The sequence below is a fragment of the Loxodonta africana genome, chromosome 1 (genome assembly GCF_030014295.1).
Source record: "Loxodonta africana isolate mLoxAfr1 chromosome 1, mLoxAfr1.hap2, whole genome shotgun sequence".
NCBI lineage: Eukaryota > Metazoa > Chordata > Mammalia > Proboscidea > Elephantidae > Loxodonta > Loxodonta africana.
The window spans coordinates 20891262-20914341 of record NC_087342.1 but is presented as its reverse complement, the minus strand read 5'-3'; the positions used below and the strand labels follow the sequence as shown (position 1 = coordinate 20914341).

The window sequence follows — 23080 nt, the reverse complement described above, 5'->3', positions numbered from 1 at the left end:
ATGTGGAAAACTTTTCATAAGTTTTTATAATAATGGTTTCATACAGTATTTGTCTTATTTCACTCAGCATAACGCCTTCCAGATTCATCCATGTTGTGAGATGTTTCTCAGATTCATCATTGTTCTGTACTGTTACGTAGTATTCCATTGTGTGTATGTACCATAGTTTGTTTATCCAGTCATCTGTTGATGGGCACTTAGGTTGTTTCCATTTTTTTGCTCTTGTGAATAGTGCTGTAGTGAACATGGATGTGTATATACCTATTCATGTGATGGCTTATTTCTCTAGGTTATATTCCTAGGAGTGAGATTGCTTGACTGTATGGTATTTCTATTTCTGGCTTTTTAAGGAGGTGCCATATCGTTTTCCATAGTGGTTATACCATTTTATATTCCCACCAGCAGAGCATAAGAGTTTCAGTCACCCCTCAACCTCTCCAACATTTGTTATTTTATTTTATTTATTAGTGCCAGTAATGTCAGAGTGAGATGGTATCTCACTGTAGTTTTAATTTGCATTTTTCTAATGGCTAGTGATCGTGACCATTTCCTCCTGTGTCTGTTAGCCGCCTGAACGTCTTCTTTGGGAAAGTATCTGTTCATATCCTTTGCCCACTTTTTAATTGGATTATTTGTCTTTTTGTTGTAGAGGTTTTAGATTTTCATGTAGATTTTACAGGTTAGACCCTTGTCGGATAAGTTGTGGACAAAAATTTTTTCCCTGTCTGTAGCTTCTCTTTCTACTCTTTTTTAGAAGTCTTTGAATGAGCATAAATGTTTAACTTTTAGGAAATCCCAATTATCTAATTCATTTTCTGCTGTTTGTGCATTTTTAATTATGTTTGGTATTCAGTTTATGTCATATATTAAGGTCCCTAGCATTGTCTCTATTTTTTCTTTCATGATCTTTATTGTTTTCGGTTTTATATTTAGGTCTTTGATTCATTTTGAGTTAGTTTTTGTGTATGGTGTGACATATGGATCTTGTTTCATATTTTTACAGACAGACATCCAGTTGTGCCAGTACCATTTGTTAGAGGCTGTTTTTTCCCCATTTAATGAACTTCGGCCCTTTGCCAAATATCAGCTGCTCATAGATGGATGGGTTTATGTCTGGGTTCTCAATTCTGTTCCATTGGTCTATGTCTCTGTTGTTGTATCAGTACCAGGCTGTTTTGACTACTGTGGCTGTATAATAGGTTCCAAGATCAGGTAGTGTGAAGCCTCCCACTTTGTTCTTCTTCTTCAACGATGTTTTACTTATCCGGGGTCTTTTCTCTTTCCATATAAAGTTGGCGATTTGTTTCTGAAATCTTGTTAAAGAATATTCTTGGAATTGGGATCAGGATTGTATTGTATCTGTAGATTGCTTTGGGTAGCATTGATATTTTCACAGTGGTGAGTCTTCCTATCCATGAGTGTGGTATGTTTTTCCATTATGTAGGTCTCCTTTAGTTTCTTGCAGCAGTGTTTTGAAGTTCTGTTTGTGTAGGTCTTTCATGTCTCTGGTTAGATTTACTCCTAAGTATTTTATCTTCTTGGTGGCTCTTGTAAATGATACTGATTTGCTGATTTCCTTTTCCATGTTCTTTGTTGGTGGTGGGGTGGGGGTGAATGCCACAGGTCTGCAGCTCCCGCTTAGCTGTGCAGGTGAGGTGGGCTTCAGCTGGGAACCCTGCCCACCTTGTCCCAATATGGTTGTGCTGTGCCGGCTCGGCCAGCAAGGCACTGGTGAGGGTGATCAGAGGGGGTGGAGGGCGCTGCAAGTGCAGGGACCCCCTGTGCCAGTGGCTGGCTGAAGGGTGGGTCACCTCAGACCAGGCCCAGAGCTACTGGTTTAAGGGGCAGGGCAGGGTCAAATGCCACAGATCTGCATCTCTTGACTGACTGTTGCAGATGAAGTGGGCTTCAACGGGGAACACTGCCCGCCTTGACCCAGTGTGACATGCTGTGCTGGCTTAGCCACCAAGACCCTGGTGCAGGTGACCAGATGAGGTAGAGGATGCTGCAAGCTCGTGGATCCCCTGCACCAGTCGCTGGGTGAAGGGGTAGGACTGGACTGGATGGAGAACTACTGGCTTAGGGAGCAGGGTGGTGTCCAGTGTCACAGATCTGCAGCTCCCACTTGGCTGCTGCAAGTGGAAATGGGCTTCAGCTGGGAACCCTGGACGTGCTGTGCCAGCTCAGCCAGCAAGGCATTGACGTGGACGATCAGAGGTGGTGGAGGGCGCTGCAAACTTAAGGACGGCCTGTTATCAGTGGCTGGTCAAAGGGGCAGGTACCTCCGGACCAGGGCTATGGTGGTGTTCAATGCTGCTGGACTCGTGTCAAAGTGGTGAGAGGGGTGGGATGGGGAAGGGAGTGCTCCTCAGTCCGTGGAGCTCTGGCAGAGGATGGGGCTGGGATGTGTGTGGTGGGTTAGGTGCACGCACTTAAATTTCCCAAGTCTAGTATCACTCCTGTTTGACTCTGGAGGTGTGTGCAGAGTCGCTTCTGCTTAGCTGTACTAGGTGGGATGGCTTTTGGCTTGGGATGTTTGTGCTTGCCTCAGTATGTCCATGCTGTGCAGGTTTGGCTAGCAGGACGCCGTCAAATTCGTAATTCTCTGTTTCCTCTTGTTTTTGAGTTGTCTCTCCTTCCACCTGTCACTTAGTCTGATTCTTTAGCTTTGTCTTTGATGCTTAGGGTTCTTAGATTGTCGTATACATCTGAATCACTTGCTTTTTGGGGTCTTTGTCGCAAGAGGGACAAACGAAACATCTGACTATTCCGCCATCTTGATGCACCTCTCTTCCAAGGCCTCATTTGTATAATGAAGAGAAAAATAGTATGCCTCTGACTCCTTCCCAAGGGCTCTGCAGGATTCCAGAGCTGTGTTTCCTCTCTGATGTGGGAAATGAAGTACTGGAAACCTAGGTGCTATTGGCTCTTTCTTCTTAGCAGAACGTCTAACATCCACCAGGACTTGGTAACATTTTAAAGAACCACTTCTCTGCTCAGTCGATTTAATCACTTCCCATAGTTTTTATTACAAACTAGATACTCAGGTAAAACTGTGTAGGCTACTAATTTCACTTACATCCTGGCCCTGGCTTCTCTGTCCCATACTATAACTCAACAACACTTCCCAAGAATCTCTAAAACTTTGATCCAAAGTTTCCAGAAACACCTTCATTTCTGTTTTTTTTATTTTAAAATATAATTTCTTGATGACCACTGTTCAGAGCCTCAGCAACCCTCCTTTAAAAGATACCACCATCTGCCCCCAAACTGTGTGAATAACAAAGGGTACAATTATCTGTGTTACAGAAATACAGCAGTGACAGGCTATTCACAGGAATTTAAAAAAAAAAAAAAAAAAAAAAATTTTTTTTTTTTTTTTGTTATTCTCTCCTGGGGAGTCCAAGCATAATAGGAAGAAAGTGGGAGAGAGTGGCCAGAGAATGGGAGCATCACAGGAGGGTATCTCTGCAAGAACTTGGCCTCTTCCACCAGTGCCCAAGGAGCAATTATGATGGATTGGCCAACCCAAAACACGTCCTACTTTTATGAATTTCCAATCAATACCCAAAATGCCAGAAGTTTCTTTTCAAATTAAAAAAAAAAAGAAAAGTGAGGGAGGAAGAAAGGAAGAAATCCAAACAGTGGACAAAAACCAGGCGGCTGGGGCTCCTCACTCCAGCTTGTGAAGAGACAACAATGGTGAGAACTCAAGGCCCAGAACCACAAGGCAGCTTTCAGATACCTCTTGACCTTGTCACTTCCTGGGTAATTAAGAGGCACTACAGTTCCGTGTCACTGTCAGTGGGCTGCATGTATATCGATAGATAGATATATATGTTCTTAAAAGATTCTTTTTCTATAGCATTGGTCAGGATCCTGCCAAAGAAAAGGGGGAGAAGAAAGACATTTTGTCCAGAGTGTAGTGAAAGGAAACATGAAAGGAGAAACCTGAATTTTTCAGCACAGTCTGCTGCTGACTTGGGAAAATGGCGCAGACAAGAATAGATGGCTTGTTCCCTGTTGTTTTTTTCCTTCCCTTGCTTGACAGATTATCTCTGTGAACGTGTTGTAGGCAGCAGGGCACCCCCTCCTGCTCTGTGTTCTTCTCCAGATACCTTCAGAGCAACAATCCAAACACTGAGGTCTACAAGAGGGGGAATCAATGCCTTGCTTCACGGGGCCCCAAGGGGACCTGCTTTCTTGGGCCTCAGTTTCTCCACATGAGGAAAATTGGACTAAATCCTCTTTGGAGCCTTTCCAACGCTGATATTTTCTGAGGCCTTGAGAAATGGTTTCTACCTTCTGACCCTGCCAAGGAAGCAGGGGAACATGGAATACTTGGAGGCAGGAGTGGGTCTCCTGACCCATGTCTGTCAAGCACCAGCCTCCAAGGCAACTCAAACCTGTAGGAAGCCCCAAGGTGAGGACACTGGGAGAAGGCCTTATCAACCCACTGGAGAGAAGGACAGTGCTAAAGGCATCTTGCCACCTCTGACATGGATGGTTCTTCAATGAGTCATCTCAACTGTGTTCTCTCCCAGTGACATTTGTCTGTGGGTCGACTTAGAATGTTGCTCACAGTCTGCTTTGTAAATCGGATCCGAGTGGCATCTCTTCCATGGACTGTTAACTCCCTGAGGCACGCCCCTCATCGCCTGTTAACTCTGCATCCCTTTCACCACCAAGTCCATTCTAGCTGAACTTAAGAAAAGCTGGCTCCCAGACAACATGGTGTCCGTCACAGCCCCACCTTAAGGGCGGTGCCAGGTCAGTATGACCCGTCCTGAATAAAAGCAGGCTTATCATTACTTTGGCCTCTTGGTCACTTTTTCTTCTGGCTGGCTTAAAGCTCTTTGCATTTTTTCTCATGGTGACTTGAAGGGCAAGAGGAGCAAGTATTATCAACCCAGGGAAACCCAGGTACAGAAAAGCAAAGTTATTGGCTCTAGTGAAATGAACAGCAGTGGAAGTGAGACTGGACCTCAAGGGCTTATGTCTCCTCGGTATCGACATAAGCACTCACAACTTTAGTCCTCAAAAAATTATTGGGACAGAGGCCAAAGAGAGAGAACGCTTGAGAAGAAGGTTGGAAGAAGACAAAAAGTAGGTCACCCTTAAAACAAAAACAAACAAAAAACACTGAAAGGGAGTGACCAGAAAGCAACATTCTATACCCATGCTATCCAACAGAACTTTCTGCGATGATAGAACAGTTCTTTTCTGCGATATCCAATATCGTAGCCCCTAGTCATGTGGGGCTACTAAGCACTTGAAATGTAGCTAGTACTGAAGAATTGAGTTTTATATTTTCTTACATTTTCACTGATGTAAACTTAAATTTAAATAGCCATGTGTGCCCCAGGTGGATGCCAAGTGAGAGTTAAAAAACCTTTGTTTATTGTCTTATTCAGGTTTTTAAAGACTTTATGTAGTTCCAAACCACCTGAAGCTTTGTAATGTTTTTGGAGAATGAGGATAGGTATGGGACTGTATCTTAGTTATCTAGTGCAACTGTAACAGAAATACCACACGTGGATGGCTTTGAACCATTCTTTCACAGTTTGGGAGGCTAGAAGTCCAAATTCAGGGTGCCAGCTTCAGGGGAAGGCTTTCTCTCTCTGTCGGCTCCAGGGGAAAGGACTTTGTCATCAATCTTCCTCTAGTCTGAGAGCATCTCAGCGCAGGGATCCTGGGTCCAAAGGACATGCTATTCTCCTGGCTCCTACTTTTTGGTGTTATGAGGTCCTGTTGTCTCTCTGCTAGATTTTCTCTTTTATACCTCAAAAGACATCGACTAAAGATACAACCTAATCTTGTAGGTTGGAAACCCTGGTGGCGTAGTGGTTAAGTGCTATGCCTGCTAACCAAAAGATCAGCAGTTCAAATCCACCAGGTGCTCCTTGGAAACTCTATGGGGCAGTTCTACTCTGTCTTATAGGGTCGTTATGAGTTGGAATTGACTGGATGGCAATGGGATGGGTCTTATAGATTGAGTCCTGCCTCATTAACGTAACTGTCTCTAATCCTGCCTCATTAACATCATAGAGGTAGGAATTACAACACATAGGAAAACCACATCAGATAACAAAATGGTGGACAACCACACAATACTGGGAATCATGGCCTTGCCAACCTGACACACATTTTTGGAAGGCACAATTCAACCCATAACAGACTGTATTTTCAAAATCCATTAGCACCTGCCCAGAGTTGGCGGCAGAGCATACCCTGAGGCAGCCAGCAAAAGCCTGCCCCCACCTGGATGCCTCTTCTCCTTCTGGTGACCCCTGGCCCACACTCCCATGCGCCCTCCCTCCCACTGTCTCCCACCTTCACCCTAACACTAATGACAAGGCACCACCACGGTTGCATTGACCCCTCTGATGGATTCTGAGCTTCAGAGGGCAGGGACTGAGTAGTAACTTCCCTCCAGCTCCCAGCCCAATCCAGGTCACAAAGCAGGTGCTCAAAGGGGTTATTTCGAACAGAATTCAAAATATTTAATTCCATCATTATGACTGTAACAGGATCTTTGAGAAGAACAGCTTTTGACATTAGCTTTTTGACACGCACTCATTAAAATTAAAAGTGAAACCAAACAAACCAAAAAAGACATTTTACCAAACACCTCCCATGGGGAGCCAAGTCCCTGCTCTAAGGCAGCTACAGCCCAGTGGCAGAAATGACCACGTACAGAAGCAAGTACGATTCCAGTCCTAAGATGATTAGTTCATTTGAGCAATGCAGATGGAGCCCGTGGAGGCTTCTGGGGAAAGACAGATGGATCACTGCTGATGTTGGAGGATAGGGGACAGGAGGAGATGGCTTCCAAGAAAAAGTGGCATCTGGGCCAGGCCTAGAGTGAGGAGGCAGATGAGCGTATGCAGAAAGGAGACTGGAATGGGAGCAAGGAGTACTGGCTGGAAGGCAGGAAGTGGGGGAGGGGCTGTGGACTGATCCAGCCTTTTCCACAACAGTGCTGCACAATAGGACTGGAAAGGAACTTTGCTCTGGCTAAAGCAGTGACGGTAGGGGGTCTCCCGCCCCCACAGCCCTTGGAGCTCAGGTTTAAAACCATAAGGAACTGAGGTGTTTCCTATTTCCAGCCTCTAGCCTGGCCCCCACTGAAATAGATCCCCCATTCTCAAGCCATGCCTCTTTCACAGGGAGTGAGGGTGGGCAGCTGAACAACCAGTGTGGCCTCCCCAGTGGCCCTGGGAAGGGGCTCCATTGTCTGCCCACACCTCTCCCTTCCACTGCTGTGAAATCTGCATCAGCTGGAGATGCCCAGGAGATGGGTTTCCATCTGTTCTGGGCATAGCTGGTGGGAAAGCCTCGGATCCATCCGAGAGGCGAGCTTTGCCGGTGAGTGTGACTTTGGCATCTTCGAGGCAGGCGGGGTAGGGAAGGAGCCCACTGCAGTTGCACGCTCAGCCAGCCCTGGGAACAGCTGCCGGCCATGGGGCCAAGAGACTCCCAGCTTCCCAGCAGCTCTCAAATCACCCATTTTGTAGCTTGGTTGCTAATGATGCAATTAAGTTCATCAGAAAAACATCTGTTCTGGGTGATGGGCACAGCGGATGTGCTCTGGGAGAAGGACATAGGAGTCAGCAACTTGAGTATCTAAGCAAGCAGCCTCCCCGCCCACGCCTGCCCCAAGAACCCCAAAGCGATCCCTCCAGTCTTCTTCCAACCATCTCTAACAAAACCAGCAAGTCCCCTCTAAGCCCTCAACCATGGCCTCAGGACAGAGGTTCCTTCACAGCTGGGCTGCGGGTTTCATTGCCGCCCACGCCTCTTCTCAAGCTCCCCACAGCGCTGTGAGGCTGGGTGGGCAGGGGTGGTGTTGTGAGCTATTGAGTTGATTCAACTCACAGCAACTCGGTAGAACAGAGTAGAACTGCCCCATAGGGCTTCCTAGGCTGTAACCTTTACAGAGCACACTGTCACATCTTTCTCCCGTGGAGCAGTGAGCTTAGTAGCCTTATGCTTATAACTGCTGGGCCACCAGCGCTCCTATGATTTCATGCGACCCCCCCACCCCAACCTCAATGCCTTCCCCCTTCTTCGAACACAGTTCGTGGGAGTTCTCCCTTATTCAAGGAAGGGGGAAAGCATTGAAACCAAGGGGGACTCCCGTGAGTGGTGGGCAGGGTATACTTCTGAGCAGATACTTGCTGGGCAGCTGTCGTGCTCAGGAACATGACCTTAACAGGGTTCTCAAAAAATGGGGCCTGTGACAATGCTTTGCAAACAGGTATTCACTTGGGAAATGACAACAGGAAACAATAGTGAGGTACAGTTTGAGAGAGTCCCAGGGAAGAGAGGAGAGTAAATACAAGAATGCATTTCTGAGGTGGCTCCCATCATGGGAAATTAGCGCCCAACTCCTTGAGAACTTCTGAAGAACTTTGTGAAATGCATCTCAGCACTGCCTGCCTGAGAGTTGAGTTCATTCATTTTGTTCCATTGCCACTGAGTTGATTCTGACTTGTAATGACCCTACGGGACAGGGTAGAACTGCTCCATAGGGTCTCTAAGGAGCAGCTGGTGGATTTGAATTGCCGACCTTTCTGGTTAGCAGCCGAGCTCTTAACCACTGCACCATCAGGGCTTCTGAGAGTCAAGGGGAGTAGCATTTATCTATAGTTTCTGTCCTCCATTGGTCAGAAGTAGTTCCGGGGAGTGATAAGCCCCCTGCAGTTCCAGGATGTGTATTTGGGGGCCAATTCCAGAAAGAACGCAGGGCGGGAAAGCCCCAGGACAGGAAGTGAGAGGTATATAGTGCTGGCCGGGGGTGAAGTGTGGCGAGTACACCTGCATAAAGCTGCTGAAAGCCTGCACGTAACCCAGTGCAGCGTGACGGCTGGAGAAAGGGGCCCGAGAGAGTTTCTCGGAAAGCCTTGGCAATTTTTCCTGCTTCCACCAAGTCTTTCCCTGGAGTCCAGGGCACCAGTTAAACCTGCTTGAGGCCTGCTGCTAGCTAAGATGCTGTATTAGTTTGTTTATTGCTGCTGTAAGCAACAGCCACACACAGTGGCTTAAAGCAACACAGATGTGTTATACATCTGGAGGTCACCAGCCTGAATGGGTTCTCACTGGGCTGAAATCAAGGAGTTGGCAGGGATGGTTTCTTCTGGGGGCTTTAGGGGAGAATCTGTTTCCTAGCCTTTTCCAGCTCCTAAAAGCCGCCTGTATTCCTTGGCTTGTGGCCCCTTCCATCTTCAAAGCCACAATGGCTGGTGGAGTCTTTCTCACATCGTAACACTCTGACTCTCCTGTCTCCCTTTTTCACTCATAAGGACCCTTGTGATCCCATTGGCCCCACTGGATAATACAGGAGAATTTCTCCATCTCAGAATCAGCGGATTAGCAGCTTTGTTCCCATTGACAGCCTTATTACACTTCACCCTGTAACCTAATTTCTTTGGGAGACCATTATTCCGCCTACCATACATGCTGTTCTCTGAAAAGAAGAGCTAGGTGTTCATGGAGTTAATTGGGGCTGGCTTTCTGCGCTGTCCTTGGAGCTGGGAGGAGAATACCCGCCTGTCCCTGAAGCAGTCTTTGGAATCTGCAACATCCTGGCACAGCAGCCTAACTTTGTTTGCAAAGGTCAACTAAGCCCAAGAAAGTCAGGGGACAGATGACCCAACAGCCCCAGGTCAGCCTTTGCATCATGGAAAATGCCTGAACTTTGCAGACAGATGGACTGAGCTCCAATCTCAACTTACTAGTTACCTGACTGCAAGACCTAGGGCAGGTCACTCAGCATTTCTAGGCCTCGTATCCCCATCTGTATAGCAGGACTAATGCCCTAGGGGGCTGTCCAAAGTAGAAATAATTTTTTTCAATACTCAAAAAAATATTTGTTGGAAACCTACTATGTGACTGGCACTCTTCTAGGCCCTGGGAACTCGGCAGGGAACAAGGCAAAGTTCCTACCTTCATCAGGCTTGCATTCTAGTTGGATGTATATGAGTTAAGTTCTTAGACATTGCCTGGAACATAGTAGGTACTCAATAAACTGAATGTATCATTAAGGTTTTCAAGTCTGCAATTCTCAAGGAAATAATACTTTGCCGTTGTTAGCCGCTATCCATAGGTTCCCAACTGATGGTAACCACATGCACAATGGAATGAAACACTGCCCGGTCCTGGGCCATCCTCATGACTGGTTGCTGATTGGACAATTGTGATCCACAGGGTTTTCACTGGCTGATTTTCAGAAGTAGATCACCAGGCCTAGTTCATCTTTATCTGAGAGCTTCGCTAAAATCTATTCAGCATCATAGCAACACGCAGACCTCCACTGACATTGGCCAGGAATTGAATCTGGGTTTCCCTCGTGGAAGGTGAGAACTGTACCACTGAACCATCAACGTCTCGAAAATAATACAATATTCTGGTTATTTACTATTTGTAACGAGATCACATCCATTATCTCATTTGATCCTCAGAACAACAATCCAGAGAGATAGGCCAGCTGAGATCCCAAGCCATGTTTCTTCCTGCAGCCCCTCTGAAACCTGTATCCAACCTAAGCACCGCCCCCCCAACCCCCCACCCCCGCCCCGTCCCGCTCCCCTCCCCCCCACAGAGCAAGCCACCTCCTTTCCTGTTCCCACACCTTCACTGACCGGGCAAAGGAATGGGGGATGGGAAACCAAAGGTTTTAAAATACAAACAGCTCTTCTCTAGAGTAACAGAAGCCATAAACTATTCTGGATCCACATTCTCCCCTAGTATAAGTATTTTAGCCATATTTTGGGTAAAACAACTTTTGCACTTCTCTTTTTACGTTGGGCACAGACTGCCTTGCTAGCACATTGTTTTCTTGTCCCTCTCCCCCATGGAACCGAGAACTCACCTAGCCTGGACAGCCAGCGGTTCTGACTCAGGAACCCGCACAGCATTGCCTAGTGAAGTGCTTTACGCTTACTTAGTAACCCCCATTAAAGGACCCATTGCATTGGGTAAATCTGCTGCAAAGGACCTCTTTAAAGTGTTGAAAAGCAAAGATGTCACCTTGAAGACTAAGGTGCACCTGACCCAAGCCATGGTATTTTCAATCACATCATATGCATGTGAAAGCTGGACAATGAATAAGGAAGGCCGAAGAAGAATTGATGCCTTTGAATTGTGGTGTTGGCGAAGAATATTGACTATACCATGGACTGCCAGAAGAACTAGCAAATCTGTCTTAGAAGAAGTACAACCAGAATGCTCCTTAAAAGCAAGGATGGCGAGACTGCATCTTACATACTTTGGACATGTTGTCAGGAGGGATCAGTCCCTGGAGAAGGACATTATGCTTGGTAAAGCACAGGGTCAACAGAAAAGAGGAAAAGCCTCAACGAGGTGGACTGACACAGTGGCTGCAACAATGAGCTCAAGCACAGCAACGATTGTAAAGATGGCTCAGGACCAGGCAGTGTTTCGTTCCATTGTGCATAGGGTCGCTATGAGTCGGAACTGACTTGACAGCATCTAACAACAACAACAAGTAACCCCCAGAGGGCATTTACTAAATCCACCCCTTCTCCCATGCCCGCAGTCTCTAGGTGGACAGGAAGCCTAGAGATGCTTCACCAGAAGCTTCAGGTGGATGCCCCATGCATGACAATTTATCTGTAAGTCTCTATTGTGACACTCAGGAAGCAGGTAAGAGCTTAGCCAGCTGGCCCCAATGCCTAGATGCTGGCAGCTGGCCCCTCCCCTGCAGGGCGAGTGTGAGGATGTCTGTGAGCATGCAAGTGTGTGCTTCTGGTCCCCTCTCACTTCCTAGTAAGGCTGTGGGGGCTGGGCAGGGGTGGCCCTGTGCACCGGGCAGTTGTCCCTGTGTCCCCGCTTCATCTGGTGTCTGCCTCCACCAGCCTTTCCCACACTCTGCCTGCCCTGCTACCAGGGCTCCCTCCTTGGCTTGTCAGATCTCTCAGGCTCCGCAGGCAGTGTGCCATCATTCTCAAGAATACAGAAAAGATTTTAGGGTTTGACAAGCCCAACATTTGCAGGTCTGTTTTCAGAGAAACACCCATCTTGGGGGATTAAACCTCCCTACTCGCCCCCAAGCCCCTCCCCATCCAGCCCAGAATATGAAAACATTCTTGACATAGTTGCCTGAAAAAGAATTTCTACAGAGAAAAATACTATCCATACCCTGTTATTTCAGTGACTTGGTTTGGAAGCACCAAAAGGAAGGGGATGGGGTGGAGAATAAAAAAGAAATTCCTTTAGTCAAATAGACTGTTAGTCTTAAAGTGGGCAGTACATAAGCTTTCCTTCCTGGTCTCGGGAAACACACACACTGGTTCTGTTACTCAGAAAGGCATGATCTCTGTGCCAACGAGGAGGAGTGGGCAAGCAAGAAATGGGAGAAGGGGCAAGAGTCCCAGGCCCAGAGCCCAGACGTACCAGGCAGAAGAGCGGGGACGAGGGACAGTTTTTGGGACATTTTATACTGGGACTGATGCTCACTCAGGTATTAAAAGGCTCTGAATCTGGTAGAGAAAAGATAAATCTCTCCTCATATTTGGGAAGTCCTGCTTCCCAGGGAGCTGTCTCTGTCTTGGGGAAATTTGCTCTTGCCAACTCTGAGCATGAAAAGTGAATTTGTGGGGGGATGCCTAGGGAAAGGCCAGGGAGGGTGACTCATTCTGAATTATTAAAGACTTTCACTGAAGGGAAGATTTCCATAAAGGCCAACTCTATTCTCATCTCTTAGGTTGGGAAGTTGCTAAATGTGTAACCAACCAGGGAGTCCCTGGTGTGATGAACTAGTGAAGAGAATACCAAGACATTAGTTGCCCTGGTTCCAAAGGAGGTGGAGTAATGCTTAAGAATATGATTGAAGATTGAGGGGTTGGTCCCAGTAGATGTAGTAAAAGACAGTTCTAAAGCCCTTAAGGTGAAGGAGGGGCCAGTGGTGGTTAGTGGTAGAATTCTTACTTTCTATGTGGGAAGCCCGGGTTCGATTCTCAGCCAGTGCACCTCATGAGCAGCCAGCACCCATCTATCTGTCAGTGGAGGACCGTGTGTCGTTGTGATGCTGCATAGGCTACAGTGGGGCTTCCAGACTAAGATGGGCTGGTGTAAATATTGTAGCAATATTTAAAAACAGCCAGTGAAAATCCTATGAATCACAACAGTCCCATTGTTTCCATTGGGTCACCATGAGTCCAGGGACAACAGGACAATAGCTAAGAGCAACAATAAGGTGAAGGAAATATGGGATTTCCCGGGATAAGAACCATCTACCCATCCATTCATTCAACAATCAAGTGCCTACATTGGGCAGAGTCCTGTGTTAAATGGTGATACCTTCAACGTGCAAGAGGGCACGGGAGCCCAGAAAGCTCTAGAAGGATGTGGTGGAAAGAACAGAAAGTGTAGAGGTTCTCCAAGGACTTGGTTGACTGGCAGGGCCAGGGAAAACATCCTGGTACAAACCTCAGGGCCAGGGCCTAGCACGTGTTGCTGAAGACAGGTGGCCTGACACCCACAGGCTGCTTGGAGATTTCCTGTGGCCTGAGCCCAAAATGGCACAGGCTGAGGCAGCCCGTCTTGTGTGTCAGTCAGGAGAGCAGTTTTCCAAATGAAGGGAAAAGGGAGAAACCATCAGGGAAGGACTTCTTTTCTCCTAGGAGCCCAGGAGCTGGTAGGAAGAGCTCACCCTAGGCCTGGGGACCTGGGGGTGGAGTAAGGATGCATTGCCTGACCCAGTGTGTGGACTGAAGGAGCTCATGGTAGGACCTCTGGGCTGGGGCCAGGTGAGGCCAGGGCATGAGGTCCCACATGTGGCTGGTCTTGCACAGCAAGTAGCCCACTGCCAAGGACAGTTGGCTTATCATGTGGTAGAAAGCAGAGGGCTGGGCTAGGGCAGGTGGAAACAGGAATCTTGAAGAAAGAAAGGGTTAAAAAAAAAAAAAACCCAAAGACCGTGCTTTAGAGAAGAAATGCTCCCTCCCTGTCCCCATGAATCCTAAAGTCAAGCCCGCAATAAACTGCCTGAGTAACGAGAAAATCAGCCAGGGAAGTGCCAAGAAATGCCTTGTAGAAGTCCTCGATCTGTACGGCAATGGCAAAAACCCATTGCCATCGAGTGAATTCTGACCCATAGTGACCCTAGCGGACAGAGTAGACTGCCCCATAGGGTTTCCAAGGAGCAGCTGGTAGATTCAAACTGCCGACCTTTTGGTTAGCAGTCAGTCGTATCACTTAACCACTGCACCTCCAGGGCTCAAAGTGTGGCAAAAAGAGAGCTTCCCACCACCTCTGTGCCTTCTCTCAGTAAAAGATTAATCTTAAAAATCCCTTTAGGTGCAGAGGGTATGTATTACAACATGCGTTTAACCCTCCTGCCTTGGATTTCTCTGGAAGCATTTAGCTTTCCTACTGCACGCTTGGAGGGGAACTTTGCAATCACCTGACAGCAAAGACATCTGAGATAGATAGGTCCTAGGAGAGAGTGGAGATTGATGTCTGGGTAGACCGTCTGGCCCCATTTCTAACTACCCACGCCCCTGCCCCCGCAAAGGTGAGCATCAAGACCCAAAGGCATTCAACTGGAGGCTGTGGGGGGCAGGGGAGGCCTCTAAAGCATACTCAATACTCTGGCTTCATCTGCCTCACTGCCACCCCCAGCCCCAACTCGACCACCCAGCCCAGCTCCGTGCTGAACTGATTAGTCATTCATAACGCTTAAGTCATTAATTCAGGAAGGAAGCCACGCTAGCTGCCTCCTCTTCTCAGCCAGAGTTTGCTGCCGTTGCAAAACAGATGAGTAATCAGACATTCCCGGGGCCCTCATTAAGCCCATTGCCAAGAAAGGTCTCTTTCAGCTCATTTGCTGGTGGGGAAGCCATGCTACAGGCCTTGAATCACACTGGATCCAGGGAAGAGCAAGGCCAAACTTGCCTGAGTTTACTGTTGCATCACCAAGATCAGCCATGGGAGAGGCTTGCCAGGTCAGTGAGCCCTGCCAACCCCACCCACACCCCCTGGGGCTGACCCTCTGTATGCTCTCTGCTGCTTTTGGGGTTTGGGGAAATCAAGTGATAAGAGTGAGATGGGTTGGGAGGGATGTTAGGTACTAGCTAGGGCCCAACGCCCCTATCTGACAGGTGGTGAAACTGAGGCCCAGGGAGTCAATGGCACTTGCCCAAGGCCAAAGAGCTAACTAACACAGACTTTGGATAGAACCCTGGTCTCTTAGTTCTCTGTCCCCAATAATTTCCACTGTATCAAATTGCTCCACAGTTAAGGGTTGGTTGTTAAGGAAGCACGTGAATGGCAAAATAATGGAAACCACTCGCCTGTCCATCAGAAGGCAAGCAGTCTAAAAACTGAGGTTAAATAAGAAACGCTAATCAGCCATTTAAAATGGTTGGTACCGCTCTCTATGTTCTGACACAGCAGCGCCTCCATGATACAGTTTTAAGAACATGAAAGCGAGACATAGAAACAGTGTACGTAGCACGCTACAATCTTGGAAGAGAAACGCACATGCACATATGCACACACACGAGCACACATGCACACAAAACCACACACGCACACACAACCACACACGCACACACATGCTTGCAAGCACACAGGCTATCTCTGTAGGATGTACAACAATCACAAGCGGCTGTATCTGGGAGAGGACCAGAAGGACTGAGTATCATGAATGAGAGGGGCTCACTTTTTGCTCTTTGCATCATGGACCTGTGTGATCTATTTAAGAAAGAAAAAAAAAAAAAATCACACCTAACACAAGACTGGAAGTCAGGGATCCTGATTAATGATCAACAGAACCATCTCAGTAAATGTAAGCCGAATAAACGACAGATTGATGATGGCAAGGTAAGTGAATGGACACATTTTTGTCTTCCCCCTGCCCCCTCCCCCCGATCTAAAATAACAATATATGGCATCCCATTCTAGAAAAAGATAGCTACCAGATCACATATTTATAAACCGGAAGGAAGCATAAGGATCATGGTGGCCAGCCCCTGGCTGGGCTGAGTACTAGGAGTCAGAGAACCAGGGCTCAAGCCATGAGTCACCTAAAATCTCAGAAATCTCAGTTTCTTCATCTGCAAAATGGGAATAATATTTCTGTCCTGAAATTTTTCTATCAACCGAATGAGATACTGAATGGGGAAGCACTTTGTAATACCTAATGTTCTAAATCCTTACGGTTTTCACTGGCCAGTTTTTTCAGAAGTAGAGCACCAAGTCCTTCCTCTCCATCTGTCTTAGTCTGGAAGCTCTGCCTAAACCCATTCACCATGGGTGACCCTGATGATATTTGAAATCCCTGGAGAAGGACATCATGCTTGGTAGAGTAGAGGGTTAGCGGAGAAGAGGAAGACCCTCAATGAGATGGACTGACACAGTGGCTGCAACCATGGACTCAAAAAGAGCAGCCATTGTAAGGATGGCACAGGACTGGGCAACGTTTCCTTCTGTTGTTCATTGGGTTGCTGTGACTCAAAACCGAATTGACAGCACCTAACAACAGCAGCAGCAATATTCTGAACAGGTTGAGGGGCTGTGGTTATTATTAGTAATACCACTTATCAGAGTGTGCTTTCTCCGACTAGTGCCCTTAACTGGCCAAGCTTCTGGGAGTAACTCTTGTTCATTGCATTGAGCCTGGCAAGCCCTATTCTCCCTGCACCCTTCTTCTCTCCACCTACAATCTGGACGCTCTTCCCACCATCTGTCCCTCAGCACTCGTTTCCAGGCACTCAGGTGCCTCTATGTAGGAAAGGCTCTCGGAAGGGTTCCTTGAGGCCCTTCCCCTTGATCCCCTTCCGCTCAGGCAACTAAAGCTCAGACAGGGAACTTGCATGAAGTCACAAAGGGACTCCACCAGGAAGAGAAAGGTTTCATTCGCTTCTGTCTTAAAAGCCTTCATTCTTGGTGAGCTGTATCTTCACTTGTAGAGACGTCTGAGAGAAACCACACCTTGAGCTTAATCAGCCACCCCTTCACAATTGGCTCACCTTTAACTGACATCCAGTGGGCAGCAAGGCTCTCAGGAAAGAGGGCCTGAGTCTCCTTGCAGGTGGTGACAGGGCACAGATTGCCTCCCAGCCTTTACTCCGGGACAAGGGAGGAGGGGGTGTCCGAGCCATATCTGGTGGGCATATGACAAGAATGGTACCCCTGGTAGGATCAAGCCTGGAGAGAAGCCAGAAGGAAAAAAATCACCCATCAGGAAAATTCCTCCACAGAGTCACCTGGGACAGTTGCTCCTGGAACTCCTAGTAACAACTTTCCACCTGGCGAGGAGGTCTCATATCCATACTTGGCAGAGCCTCGGGGAAGCATCTACTCCCATTCTCAACTTACGGATGAGGAAACTGAGGCTCAAAGAGAAGAAGGGAATTATATTTCTAGGTTCGGAACCAGTCTTCAACCTGCATTTCAGGGGTTCCATCTACGTCTATGTACAATGATGCCTGGAACACAGTAGGCCTTCAGTAAATGTTAGCCAACAGAGTGGAAGAAAAACCCACAGTGGTGCTGTGGAAAGGTTAGGACATTCATAATTTAGAATCCAAATATCTGTTGTCTGAATGGAAGAAAAAAGCAGGACAAGGGCGTGGAGACACTATAACCTTGTAAAGTAACGCACTCACTAGTCTAGGCCAATCCGTCACGAGCTAGTTACGGACTGCTAGGTGCGCACACGGCACAGCGGTGGTTCGGTGGGAGAGGTCTTGCCTGTTACGTAGGTCCAAATCCCAGCCAGTGCACCCCATGTGCAGCCATCACCCCTTTGTCAGCGGAGGCTTGCATGTTGCTATGATGCTGAACAGGTTTCAGCAGAGCTTCCAGACTAAGACAGACTAGGAAGAAAGGCCTGACGATCTCCTTCTGGAAATCAGCCACTGAAAACCCTATGGAGCACAACTGTCTGATCCACAACCAATCATGAGATGGCACAGGATCAGGCAGCATTTCCTACCGTTGTGCATGGGGTCACCATGAAACAGGCTGACTCAGTGGCAATGAACAACAAACAAGCATGCGTAAGAACTACACCAGGCCCTGGGTTCTTGGCTTCATTTCACTCTCTGCTCCGACGCAGACTCATGAAGCATTCCATATTTTTTTTGGAGCCCTGGTGGCACAGTGGTTAAGAGCTTGGATGCTAACCAAAAGGTCGGCGGTTCAAATGTTCCAACCGCTCCTTGGAAACTCTATGGGGCAGTTCTACTCTGTCCTAGAAGTTCACTATGAGTCTGAATCGACTCAATGGCTATGGGTTTTCTTACTCTTACACCACTCCTGATTTTCAAGATGTCCGCCTCCACACCCCTGCCCCGTAGCTGTATCACCGCCATATTGTATCTATTTCGTTGCAGCCACACCCCTCTCCAGGGATGGGTTGCATTTGCCCTTGTCATTGCTCAAGGACAGAATCCTTCCTTCTTCAGGCCTTTCCCTCTTTCATGAATGCATCCAGCCATTCATTAATTCATCAAACATTTTGTTGGTGCTGTTGTTAATTGCTAGGGACTTGAACTTACTGAACACGAATATGCCAGACAATACTAGTATCATTTCACATGAAAAAAATTACTGAAAAGGACACAGTGTGTTAGGTCTTTCATAAAAAGTCAAGATCCTAAAATGACATCATGTCCAAGCAACAAGGCCAGCAGTAAAAAGTTTGAGTTTTTATTAATGTATTATTATGATTTATTAATTATATTCCTGTCTCGAATTTTCCCTCAGTCCCCAGGATGGAATCAATAAATGGCAACATTTTTTCCGTCTGAGGTTTTTAAAGCACAGTACAAAAGCCGGGGGTTTTAATTTCACATGCATTAGTTTCTGGGTCTTGGGTCCTTTTTTTTTTTTTTTTCCTTTTCCCTTAAAGCAGATAAATGAGGTTCTAAACTTAGGATAATAAGGCTTAACAGTGAGGCGCTTTTTAAAAAGTGAATCATTTCTCAGTTCTCCTTTGCTAATCTCTCTTGGTAACATTAATTATGAGTTTGTGCGGCGTGCCCCAAGGCGAGCACCGCTTTCCCAGGACAATTAAAGTTGCTTAATTATTAAAAACTGTGTGTGCTGCTCCCCAGAGAGAAAGAGGCAGCCAGGCCCGGCTCCCACAGCCCCCCACAGGACTGACCGGACACTCTGTGGGAAACTGGGCTTCTTTCCCTCGCCATTGTCTTTCAATATAATCTATGAAAATCCCCTCCGCCCGCCACAGCCATCCCCTCCCACCCCAGGATGAATGATTTAAAGGCCAGTCCTGGCTAATTCCAGACTGCAGGCTTCTCACCACCTCAGGGCTTGGACTCTAGCTTCGCCATACCCTGATGGAAGAGGCCCTTGGGCCAGGGAGAGGCCAGGAGAGAGAATACGGCCTGGGATCTGGCACTGGAACGAGGCCCTACCGAATGGAGGGTGTTGGAAACCCCTCAGCCCATGGTTTGGAGTGGGTTTCTCTGGGTCTCGTTCCTCCTCATGCCTTCTGCCTCATGGAAGCGGGGCAGGCTGCACAGAAAAGGCACCACACACATGGAAAAAGGGTGGAGGAGCTGGGGCACCATGGCTAGACTGCCTGTGTAGCAAACATTACCAAAAGTGGAGACTGACTTGTTACAGCCTTTTCTCTAGGTTGAGCCCCAGGCAGAGAATGAAGAACTTGGAGGTCACCCTGGGTTCGGCTGTCAACACCACAGAGTGACCCTGGGCAAGTCATTCTCGCATCTGAGACTTACCTCCATAGTCCAAGGCAGCCTATGATCTCCACCAGCCTCCAAGTTCTGACACCTTGGTAAGTCTAACACTTCATGAAAAGGAAAACTCAAATCTTCCATTTCACTTCCTATTAGCTTCAGGGGACAAAACAGAGAGGAAGCCCTGCCCTTCCGGAGGCAACATTCTCTACTCCTATTCGTTGTCAGGTCCAGCTCCTTTGTTTTCCATGAGAGGAAGCTGAGACTGGAAAGAAGATACTGGTCCTTGAGTCTCCCAGCAAGTCACTGTGAGAGACAGGGCCCAGACCTCCTGAGCGCCAGCCGGGGGGGGGGACTTCCATTGGCTGCTGCTATCCATCTCCTTCCTCCTCCTTTGCTTTCTCCCCTTCTGCTATATTTAGTTCCTCCCCATGCCCAGCCCTCTCCCTGGGCTCCAAGTCTCTGAGGAAGTAATGTCCAGTAGAAATATGCTGGTCACAAATGCAAGCCACAAATGTAATTTCACAGTTTCTAGTTGCTACGCTGAAAAGGGAGCTTTGGTAGTTCCGCGGTAGAATTCTCTTCTTCTGTGTAGGAGACCTGGGTTCAACTCCCAACCAATGTACCTCATGTGCAGCCATCACCCATCTGTCAGTAGAGGCTTACGTGCTGCTATGATGCTGAACAGGTTTCAGTGGAGCTTCTGGACTAAAATAAACAAGGAAGAAAGGCCTGGTGATCCACTTCTGAAAAAATCAGCCAGTGAAAACCCTATGGATCTCAATGCCACTGATCCTGGGGATAGCATAGGAAGAAATCAAAAAACCTCTTGCCATCAAGTCGATTCCGACTCATATTGACCCCATAGGACAGGCAGCATTTATTTCTGTTGTGCATGGGGTCACCATGAGTTGGGGGCCAACTCAACAGCAGCTAACAATAACATTTATAAAAGTAAAAAGAAATAGGTGAAATTCATTTTAATGGTATATTTTATTTAGCCAATATATCCAAAATGTTATCCTTTCAACATGTAAAAAATATAAGAAATTATTAAGATATTTCACATGCTTTTTTTAATGAAATCTTAAAAATAAGGTGAGTAGTTTACATTTACAGTATGTCTCAGTTCGGATTAGCCACATTTCAAATGCTTAAAAGCCATCTGTGACTCAAGGCTACTGGACTGGACAGCGTAATAAGGCCCCTCCCATCTCTAACTCTTGATCCCTCTTCAATATTTTCAGGGACAGAAGGGTCCCTTACATGCACACAGCTTGGCATGGGGAGGCTGGAACGTGTGTACTTAAACATGGTGGCCACTCCCCCCATATATTGACACCATGGAAAACTGTGTAGTCCAAAAAAAGGCAGCCTACAATCTCCGGGGGCCTCCATGTTCTGATACTTTGATGAGTCTAACACCTCCTGGAAAGGAAAACTCAAATTTTCCATTTTGCTTCCTATTTTCATTAGTTCATTCAGTTTATATGGAAAAAGAAAACAAGGGTACTCTTTTCCTGACTTATATGGAAAAAAAAGGAACTTGTATGTAAAGAACCCCAAGATACATCGTTAAGTGAAAAAAGGCAAGAGAGAAACCAAAAAAAAAAAAAAAAACACCAAACCAAACCCATTGCTGTGGAGTCGATTCCGACTCATAACAACCCCACTGTAGAACTGCCTCACAGTCACCGAGGAGGGCCTGGTGGATTTGAACTGCCGACCTTTCGGTTAGCAGCCATAGCCCTTAACCATTACGCCACCAGGGTTTCCTAAGACACAAACAGCATATATGAAATTCTACCACTGCAGAGGATGTATGTATTTGGCTGTACACACATAAAATACCTCTAGAAGGAGTCACAAAAAACTAAGAACTTTGGTGCGAACCAGACGGGTGGAAGGCAAGCGTGGGACTTGGCCCTGCATGTACGTTTATACTTTTTAAACTCGGAAATGGGTGGACACATTACTTATTCAAAAATTAAAATGAGGACTCCAGTTAATGGGCACACCATTGGCTCATGAGGTCTTAGGTACCCTTAGGTCTTGCAGAGCACCTGTCCCCACTTCCCATCCCAGGGCATCCCATACAACCCGTTGCCGTCGAGTCGATTCTGACTCCTAACGACCCTATAGGACAGAGTAGAACTGCTCTATAGAGTTTCCAAGGAGCGCCTGGGTGGATTCGAACAGCTGACCTTTTGGTTAGCAGCTGTAGCTCTTAACCATTATGCCATCCAGGGCATCAGGAGGAGCCGATTCAGGTGTCTGTTGTTAGTGCTGCTCCACATTAGGAAGCGGGTGGGCTTGGCAGAAGCCCAGGGCAGAGAGACATGATATCAAGTGACTGTAAAGGTCTCTTTTGTTTCCGGGAAGGCAGTGGTTTCCACTCAGCATCTCCGCCCCCTTCAGTCCGCTGTCTCTGGGACCCCTTCACCACCTGCTTGCAAGGGCATCGTACCTCCCCGGGAAGAGCTTCCGGCCTTGAAGTGGGGCCGGGAGGAAGGCGCTGTCTGGGAACAGCACCATCCTCTCAGGGGTTTAACAAAGAAGGCCATTTCCAGAGGCATGATGCTACCCTGCTACCAAACCAAAAGAGCAAACCTACTGCTGTTAAGCCAGCTGCCCTGAAATACTGACATCTGCATCCTGGGCATGACACCGGGCAACGGAGCTAAGCAACCAGAGCAGAGAATGTCTGCCTGTGTGTGTCCACCTGTGTGCATCCGTGGCCCAGGCGCTGGCATTCAATCACTCACTTGTTCATTTTTCTTTTGACACGTATTTGCAGAGTCCCTGCTATACTATGGTCACTGTGTTATGCCCTTGGGTAACTCCAGGACAAGACAGACCAGGTCCCTGCTCTCATGGAATTTATAGTTCAGCAGGAGAAACAGACAGTAACTAAAAAACAGTCCACACCTTCCTGTTGTGATACATGGTTTAGTCTGGGCAGCCAGGACTGGTTGCACTCATTTCTTAGACTTATTTAAGCCGAGTCTAAGAAACATATAAATCCAGAGATGATAAGATGTGACAAGTGGACTTTATATGGACGATGGCCCCAAAGACCAGACTGTTAACTGCCCTGTGTCTTTGAAGGAGCCCTGGTGGCACAGTGGTTTGGTGTCCTTGAAAAAAACCATACCTCCTTACATTTTTTTTTGAACTAAAGTTTTTTTTTTTTTAATTTTCAAAAATAAAAACACTGCAAAAAACACTTGTATTTTCTTTTTTTTTACCCAGATGATTCACCCACTGTTAACACTTCATCCTATTTGCTTCATCAATTTTCTCTCTCTCTCTCCATATTTCATAAAGGTGAAGAGCCTGAGGTCTCCACTCTGAAGGAACTAATATCAAGTTCATTCCTGGGGTGA

At 47.1% G+C, this 23080-nt stretch overlaps 1 long non-coding RNA gene across 10 annotated transcripts in view; it reads right to left on the bottom strand.

Annotated features, from left to right (window-relative positions):
* LOC111751432 (uncharacterized) overlaps positions 1–21064 on the bottom strand; it is a 125804-nt gene extending 104740 nt beyond the window's left edge. For 3 of the 10 annotated variants that reach the window (XR_010318354.1, XR_010318362.1, XR_010318364.1), the window contains exons 1-2: positions 19737–21064; positions 16998–17175 (exon numbers count right to left, since the gene is read on the bottom strand). This is a non-coding gene — a long non-coding RNA (uncharacterized LOC111751432). The remainder of the gene's footprint in view (positions 1–16997; positions 17176–19736) is intronic. The other 7 variants (XR_010318358.1, XR_010318379.1, XR_010318373.1 and 4 more) reach the window with 5 other exon arrangements.
* Between the last annotated feature and the right edge of the window lie 2016 nt (positions 21065–23080).